Source organism: Neovison vison, chromosome 5 (assembly GCF_020171115.1).
Source record: "Neovison vison isolate M4711 chromosome 5, ASM_NN_V1, whole genome shotgun sequence".
Classification (NCBI taxonomy): domain Eukaryota; kingdom Metazoa; phylum Chordata; class Mammalia; order Carnivora; family Mustelidae; genus Neogale; species Neogale vison.
The window spans coordinates 33,085,620-33,094,168 of record NC_058095.1 but is presented as its reverse complement, the minus strand read 5'-3'; the positions used below and the strand labels follow the sequence as shown (position 1 = coordinate 33,094,168).

The window sequence follows — 8,549 nt, the reverse complement described above, 5'->3', positions numbered from 1 at the left end:
AAGCGGAACGGCTTTTTGGGTGGTTTCCCGCCGGGTATGGCGGCGGAGGAAAGCGGAGGTGGGGGAACATGGCAGCAGTTGGAGTCTCAGCCCGGCCTGAGGACCCCCTGATTTGTTCATGGTGGCAGAGATGATCCAGGCCTTAAAGATGGTTGAGAAAGTGTAGTGTAAGGAGCTTGCGGAAAGCAAAGAATGCGTCCTTCAACCTATTTTTCTGTATTCCCTCTGTCCTGTGTCCCGCACAGTACCTGGTACATAATAAGTATTCAATAAATAGTACTGAGTTGAAAAGAGGCGCTAGATATATACAGGTTTAAAGTGTAAAGGAGTGATGGGGAGAGTAAACCGTCGTATTGTTCGAAGTGTACTGTCATTAAACCTCAGCTCAACTTTTTGAGGGACTAGAATGGCTGTTTTTACAAAAGAGTAGCAGGCTCAGAGAAAGAGTTCGAGTTCTGGCATTTAGGAACAGCAAACGGTCATTGTTAGACAGGTAAGCCAAAATCAGGTTCTGGAGGGAATTCTGTGCTACGTGAAAAAGAGCTTGGCTTTTTTAATGTAAGGGATGGAGAACCATGAAGGGCCTTATGTAATAGTAACTACTTTTGAGGCTGGGTAGGGGAGAGACTGAGTCAGGGGAAGAAATTAAAAGGTTCTTGGTACACATACTAAAATCGGAAGGTGCAGAGAAGATTAGCATGGCCCCTGTGCAAGGATGACCTACAAATTCCTGAGGAGCTCCAGATTATTAAATTTCTTTTTTTTTTCTTTTTTCTTTTATATGAGATGGTGTATGCAAAGTAAAATTACTGTGGCAATCATTTCATTATATATGTAAGTCAAACCTTCATGCTGTGTAGGCCTTAAACTTATGTAGTGATTTATGTCAATTCTATCTCAATAAAGGTGGGGGGAAAAAGTTTCTTGTAGTGAGCCATGTGAGAGATGAAAGTGGCCATGCTCAGTTAGTTGGGATGGAGAGCAAGAGGCATTTTTTTTTTTTTTTTTTTAGATTTTATTTATTTGACAGACAGAGATTACAAGTAGGCAGAGAGGCAGGCAGAGAGAGAGGAGGAAGCAGGCTCCCTGGCGAGCAGAGAGCCCTATGCAGGGCTGGATCCCAGGACCGTGGGATGGTGACCTGAGCTAAAGGCAGAGCTTTAATCCAGTGAGCCACCCAGTTGCCTGAGAAAGAGGCATTTTAAAAAAGTAATAAATATTTGGATTTTAAATTATCTTGTAAATAAAGTGCTGATTTACTTAAGGATAAAATGAGAATGACTTGAGTGAGCAGGTAGATAATGGTGCCATCAACTGAAATACAAAGTGAGAGGGGAGGAGCAAATATTTAGGGTAAAAGAATGAGTTGTGTTTGGATATATCAAGGTTGGTTGGTTGAGGACAACCACAATCCCACTGTTTGGAGTGGGTCAAAGTCTCTAATGTGCTGCAAAATGGACAAGGTCCCTGGAGGCTCAAGTCCTACCTGGCAGTTGGGTAATACTGAGTCATCCTTCTCTCTGTCAGTGCATTTACTACATTGTTTTGAGAATCCCCTTGACTACCTTTTCCCATAACCCTGTGCTGTCAGATGCTGACATGGCTAGCCATGTATGGCTGTCAAGCTCCTGAAATGTGGCTAGTCCAAATGAGGATGTGCTGTATGTGCAGAATGCACACTGATTTCAGAGATGTGTTACCAAACAAAAAAAGACAGGAAGATATCAATAATATATTAATGTTGACTCACCTATTAAATATTTTAGATACATTGGGCTGAATAAAAATATATTATTAAAGTTAATTTCAACTGTTTTACCTTTTTAAAAAATATAGTGCCTAGAAGATGTAAAACTGCATATTTAGCTCACATGACCTTCTTCTATCCGACAGCACTGCACTGGACTTCACATATTTGTGGAGGGTGGCATCTGAGCCTTATGCATCGCTTTATCCTCAATGTCCATTGTCTTACTGGGCACTTAGTAGGCACTCAGCAAACATTTATAAATAAACCCATGAGTGAATGGAATGACTGAGACTGAAAGTGATCAGCTCCCTCAGAAGGATGTTTATGACATCTTATCTCTGACAGTGTTTGATGTTAATGTGCAAAAAGACTCAGGCTCTTACTGTTTGTTTTGCTTGATTACAGCTCCAAGGAACCCTGAATCTCTCTTTCTCTCTCTCTTTTTAAAGATTTTATTTATTTGACAGAGATCACAAGTAGGCAGAGAGGCAGGCAGAGAGAGAGGGTGGGGGAAGCAGTCTCCCCGCCAAGCAGAGAGCCTGACACAGGACCCGATCCCAGGACCCTGAGATCATGACCTGACCCCAAGGCAGAGGCTTTACCCACTGGGCCACCCAGGCGCCTGGCACCCTGAATCTCTTGATTCACCCACCACCCCCACTTCCCTGACACCCCCTCCCCAGCCCCCTGCTGTAAAATGGAGCTAGGTGTGAAAGTTGACAGTTAGCATTTCTTTAAAGAAGTGGGAGCTGCTGCCAAGGAGAATGGAGTAATGTGCACTGGACATAGCATGGCTTTGGAAACACACACAGTTAGGTTTGAATGATGTCCTACTACTGGCTGTGTAACCTACGTCTATTTTCTTAACTTCTCTGGGTTTGAGTTGTCCTGCTGAAATGGGGATAAAAATGCCTTTTAGGATTGGGTGCGACAGTTAAATGATATGATTGATATTAACTTGCGAACTTTTTGGCACTTGGCGGTGTTTCAGTAAATGTATATTTCCCTCTACACCCCCAGCCTGGATACATTCAGGCTACCACTGCAGGGTTGAATCAATCAGGTAAGTATTGAATGCCTCCTCTGTGTGAGGTACTATTCCAGGAAGTGGAATAGCGTGAAACAAAACAGACAAATCTCTCCTCAGGGAGTTCAGAGGTTAGTGTGTGAGACAGATAATAAATAGTAAGATGCATAGTATGTACTCTGATGATGAGTACTATGGAGAAAAAGAAAGCAGAGGAGAATAGGAGGTGCCAGGTACAATGGAAAGCTAGTGGATTGTACTGAGCAGAGAAATAACATGATCTGACTTAGGTTTTAATGGGATTGCTGTCAGTCTGGGTGCTATGTAGAGTCTGGGAGGTGAGTCAGTTGGCTACAGACTTGGCATAGGGGAAAATGGGAGCAGCTCGGTGGTAACTGAAAGAGTAACCAAGTATTCATGTAAATATTTGTAAGTGCATTTTTCCAGGGAGCATTTCCTCCAGGCACTTTTATTGAAGTTTTTAAAAAGATTTTATTTATTTGAGAGAGAGAGAGAGGGTGAGCAGGGTGAGGGGTAGAGGGAGAGAGAGAGAATCCCAAGCAGACTCCGTGCTGAGTGTGGAGCCCAGTGGGGGCGTGGATGTCACTGGGCCAGATCCCAGGACCCTGAGATCATGACCAGAGTCAAAATCAAGAGTCAGACACTCAACTGACTGAGCCACCCAGGTGCCCCTCACTTTTATTGAAGTTTTAAAGCAATTCCATGTTCCAAACCAAGGATCGCCTTGGTGGCAAATAAGCAGGATATCTCTTACGTACTCCTAGTTATTCAAAGTCCAAGATTAAGTCCTTCCCTCTGACCTTGATGCTGAATCCTCCAGGGCTCTGATTCTGTTTGTGAGCCTCTCAGAGCTTCTGCCACTCCCTGTTAAGACTGTAGCATCCCTTGGGGCACCTGGGTGGCTCAGTGGGTTAAGCCTCTGCCTTCGACTCGGGTCATGATCTCAGGGTCCTGGGATCGAGCCCCAAATCAGGCTCTCTGCTCAGTGGGGAGTCTGTTTCTCCCTCTCTCTCTGTCTGCCTCTCTGCTTACTTGTGATCTCTCTCTCTGCCAAATAAATAAAATCTTAAAAAAAAAAAAAAGACTGTAGCATCCCTGACTTCCAGTCTAAGCTCATTAGGATTCAGGGAAATGGGTGGATGCTGTTCATTTTTTAATGCTACTCGCTATGGAAGCTTGGCAGCCATAGGCAGGACTAGAGAAAAGACGTCACACCTTCCTAGAGACGGTGTGGGGCACTCGTGAGGTTAGTTTGCACTCAGTGGATTCCCTTTTTAATAAGCTCTGGTCTATGAATCACATAAATCTCAGCACTGAGAGCCAATTTTACGGTTTGGTTTGCTTAATAGTCACACAATTAAAATAAGTTGTAAAAAATGGTGATGGTGTTTGCCAGGATAAATATTTAAAAGGGAACAGCTGTAGGAAGATGTAATAATTCAAAGCAGCTCATGGCTCTTTATTTTCAATAAAGGATGTGGAGGTTGGTTCTTAACCAGTGGGGTTTCTTGGCCTCTCCTTGGAATACCTTTATGCTCTAGCTGCCAAAGTGAAGGAGGACAGAGAGGAGAGGAGTCAAGTGTGCCTCTGGGAATAGCCGATCCACAACACAGAAACTGGGACAGGGTTTAGGACCCTGAACCCAAGGGTTGAGGTCACAGATAGTGAGGGAGACTCAAAGTTGTTACCATCTTCCCTCAATTACTAGATTGGGTTTTCTTTTTTACTTTTTTTTTTTTTTTAAGATTTTATTTATTTATTTGACAGACAGAGATCACAAGTAGGCAGAGAGGTAGACAGAGAGAGAGAGAGAGAGAGGAGGAAGCAGACTCCCCGCTGAGCAGAGAGCCCAATGTGGGGCTCGATCCCAGGATCCTGAGATCATGACCGAGCCGAAGGCAGAGGCTTTAACCCACTGAGCTGATGAGGGAGCAGGAGACTGGCTGAGGACAAAGCAAAAGCTGGCACCTTGCACCCCCTCTCCACCCGCTCCCCTCGGTAATGTGTGTGACATTCCTCAGGCACTCCTGACTGCCATAAGAGAGAAACAAATAGTTAACTTGCAGAGATCACAATCCTGCAAGACAGGAGTCTCCCTTGGTTTACAAATGTCCTAGAGATCTACAAACAAAGAAGTTACCTTATCAATAGCACAATTTCCAGAAGCAAATAACTCAGTTCCTCAAGTCCTAAATAAAGTTAAATTTCTTCTAAACCTAAATCTCACTAACAAGGACACTTGATAGGAGAAATGTGAAGCTTTATCTCTAGATTTCCAAGATAGTGTCGAGAATCATTCCCAAGCATATGGCCCACTGATAGACATCTAAAGGGTCTCACAAGAAGATTTTTACTACTAGTAATGAATAGCCTTTCTCCCAACACTAGCTAGCCCCTCAAGGTCCTGGAGACCTTGCTTCCAAAATTCCTTAGAGACTAACATCACCCACTTTGTACTCACCTACCCAACTCCTGTGTATGTAATTAGCCACTCCTCAGGATAACAGGGCAGCAGCTCTTCCTGCCCACGGGTCCTGTCCCCGTGCTTTAATAAACCATCATATTGCACCAAAGCTGTCTCAAGCATTCTTTCTTGGTCATCGGCTCCGGACCTCAGCCCACCGAACCTCACCTAGGTTCTAGGAACTTCATCAGAGCCACCCAGGCACCCTAGATTGGGTTTTCTTGTATGAAGTCCTGGTGGTCATATTTTTGGGGTGGCAAGTTAATAATTTTCAAAGGGGAAATTTATTTGACAAAGAGGTGAGCTGGGAAGCATTAAGTTCTGTCCCTTCCACCGGACTTCAGGCTAGCTGAGAGGTAGTATTGATGCCAGCTGGTTTCCCAGCTTTGGTTGGTGGTGATGAGCTGAAGGCTAGCTGAGGACAAAGCACAAGCTGACACCTGCCCCCTCCTGGGTGGAATATGTGTGACATTCTTCCAGGAAACTTCCAACTATCTTAATGTTAATAAAGCTTTTCTAGAGGAAAAAACAACCTTAGCTTGATAATAGCAAGGCCTCCAGTATCCCGAGAGTCTTCTTTACCATATGAAAGTCCTTTTGGACACCTCCCTTATTCGTTACCTCTCCCAGCTCCCAAGTATAGAATGAGCCACCCCTCAAACCCCTGGGCAGCAGCTCTCTGCACAAGGGTCCTGTCCCAACGATTTAATAAAACCACCATTTTGCACCAAAGATGTCTCAAGAATTCTTTCTCGGTCATCAGCTCCAGATCTCACCCCACCAAACCCCACCTACATCGCAAAACAATCTCAGGCAGAGGTTGAAGATCAGATTGAATGCTTCCTTTCTCTCTTGTACCCTATATGCCATTTCCTTTATACCAGGAGAGCTCCTATTCCACTTCACTCCTTCTCTGGGAGCTTCTGTGCGTGCCTTCTTACAGAACCTTATCGACCATGCAGCTCCCTGTGCTCTCCCTCTCCTGCCTTCAGCTTGTCTTGGTCTTGGTGATAGTAAAGGAAAAAACCCCATTGTTTCCATATATACATATATTTCCATCTATATATATAGACCGTGCTCTCTGAAAACTAAACTTCTGACACCAGACGTGTGGGTTTTCTACATAGGGCAATGAAAGGGTTTCGGTTAAGGGTGTGGTCCCACCAGATTGCTCCTTTGCCCCCACTTCAGATGCCAGCCCCACGTCCAGAGTGTCACCTGAGCTGCTTTCTGTCCAGCTCTAAATTAGAGCTTCCCAAGCCCCCCTCTGTGGGCTTGAGAAACGTGGTAAAGCAGCTCATAGAACTCAGGAGAACAGTTTAGTGACTGGATTGCCTGTTAAGTGAGAAAAGGACGGAACTCAGGATATGTGGGAAAGGGTGACGAGCTTCCACGCCCTCTCTGGACACACTACTCTCCCAACACCCCCACACGGTCACCAACCTGCAAGCTCAGCAAACCCCACCCTTTTGGGTTTTATGGAGATTGCCTCACGTATGCATAGTTGACTAGATCTTTGGCCATTGGTGATTGAACTCAATCGGTAGCCCCCTTACCCCCTCCCTCCCAGAGGTGGGGGAGGGGGTGCTGACATGAGCCAAGGCAGATGGTTAAAGACTGAGCCACCCAGATGCCCCTGACAGGGACTTGTTTTGAATAACAGATGACATCTTTATCCCTCTCACCTCTCTTAGGAAATTCTAAGGGTTTTAGATCTATGCCAGAAATGGAGACAAAGGCCAAAATATTTATTCCTTATTATAAATCACAATATCGCAGTGATAGAGGTAGAGGGGCCTTAGGGAGTGCCCAGATAGGATAATACCCGCAGATGGTAAAACTAAGACTTGGGGAGCAAACCGACTCAATAGATAACACACAGCTGGTGAATGGGAAAAGTCACACCATAGACTTGACTCGCTCTCTTTCTGCTGCCTATACCAGTAGTTTAGTGAATAATTGGTTCCTGCTCAATTTCTTATACCACTTACAATACAACCAGCTCATAGTTTTCTTGAATCTAAGGGTCTTGTCTTCAGTCATTTATTTAATAGTATTCTTGGCCTGTACTAAAAGTATTTGCATGCACTGAATTCATTTAATCCTCTCAGTAATTCTAGAAGGTAAAAACTCTTACTCTCCCTGTAGTGGAGGAAACCAAGAGTGAAGTAGTTTACCTAACATCGTGTAGTTCTAGTTCAAGAGTAGAGGACCACAAGGCCTGGTCTAACTTGTTTCCTGGTTGCAACCTCTGGAACTGAAGTCATTTTTCTTGATCCCACCAGTGACCACTAGAGAGTAAAATTCATTGGTGAAATGGAGGAAGGTAGGGCAGTGTGGGCAGAGTCTGTTAACAAACCTCAGAAAACACTGCTTCCAGCCTACCCAAGGTCTCTGAACAGCACTGGGTTTCCGTAATGTTGATCGTAAACTTCCCTGACCTTAATTCTTGGTATCCTGAGGGATGCTCTCCCATTTTCCACATTTCACTATTAAATAACAGAATAGTGGGGCAGGAATCAAGTTCCATCTACTCTCTCTCTCTCTTTTTTTTTAGTTTATTTGACAGACAGAGATCACAAGTAGGCAGAGAGGCAGGCAGAGAGGGGGTAAGCAGGCTCCCCACTGAGCAGAGAGCCCGACTCGGGGCTCGATCCCAGGACCCAGAGCCGAAGGCAGAGGCTTAACCCGCTGAGCCACCCAGGTGCCCCTAGTTCCATCTAGTCTTAAAGTTAGCCATTGCTGAATGACCTTGGAGAAGTCATTAGGTGGTTGAGATAACAGTTGTTTTACTTTTGGGGGGGTGTTGAGACTTGAAAACTGACGTGAAGGTTGTGCACAAATGATACTCTCACTATGTGAGTATAAGGTAGTGTTAAATGATAATGATGTGGGGTAACACTGGGGAGTGTGGGATTGGTGCCTGGAGCAAGCTCCTTCACTTCTGCACATCAGTTTCCTTGTTTGCAAAATGAAGGTCTTATGTCACTTGCAGGGTTGTTCTGAGGATTAGAGACAGTGTATGTCAAACTCTCACACAGTGCCAGACATATGGTAGGAATTCAGTAAATGGTAGCTATTATTAATAATAATAACCTGACAACCTGGCTTGGTTGACCCTCTCTTATAACCACATTTGGCAGAAGAGCAAGCAAACAACAGCCCCACACAACGAAAACAGCGATAACCACCGTCAACCACCCAATCAGAGTGGTCCCCTGAACTCCCCTAAGAGTGACCGCTGGCTCCCAAGTGCATACGAAGCTACCCAAATGCTGTTAGCGAAA

The 8,549-nt window shown here is 44.8% G+C and overlaps 1 pseudogene; it reads left to right on the top strand.

Moving 5' to 3' along the window:
• Positions 1-652: 652 nt before the first annotated feature.
• LOC122908053 lies at positions 653-750 on the top strand (annotated as a pseudogene).
• Positions 751-8,549: the final 7,799 nt, after the last annotated feature.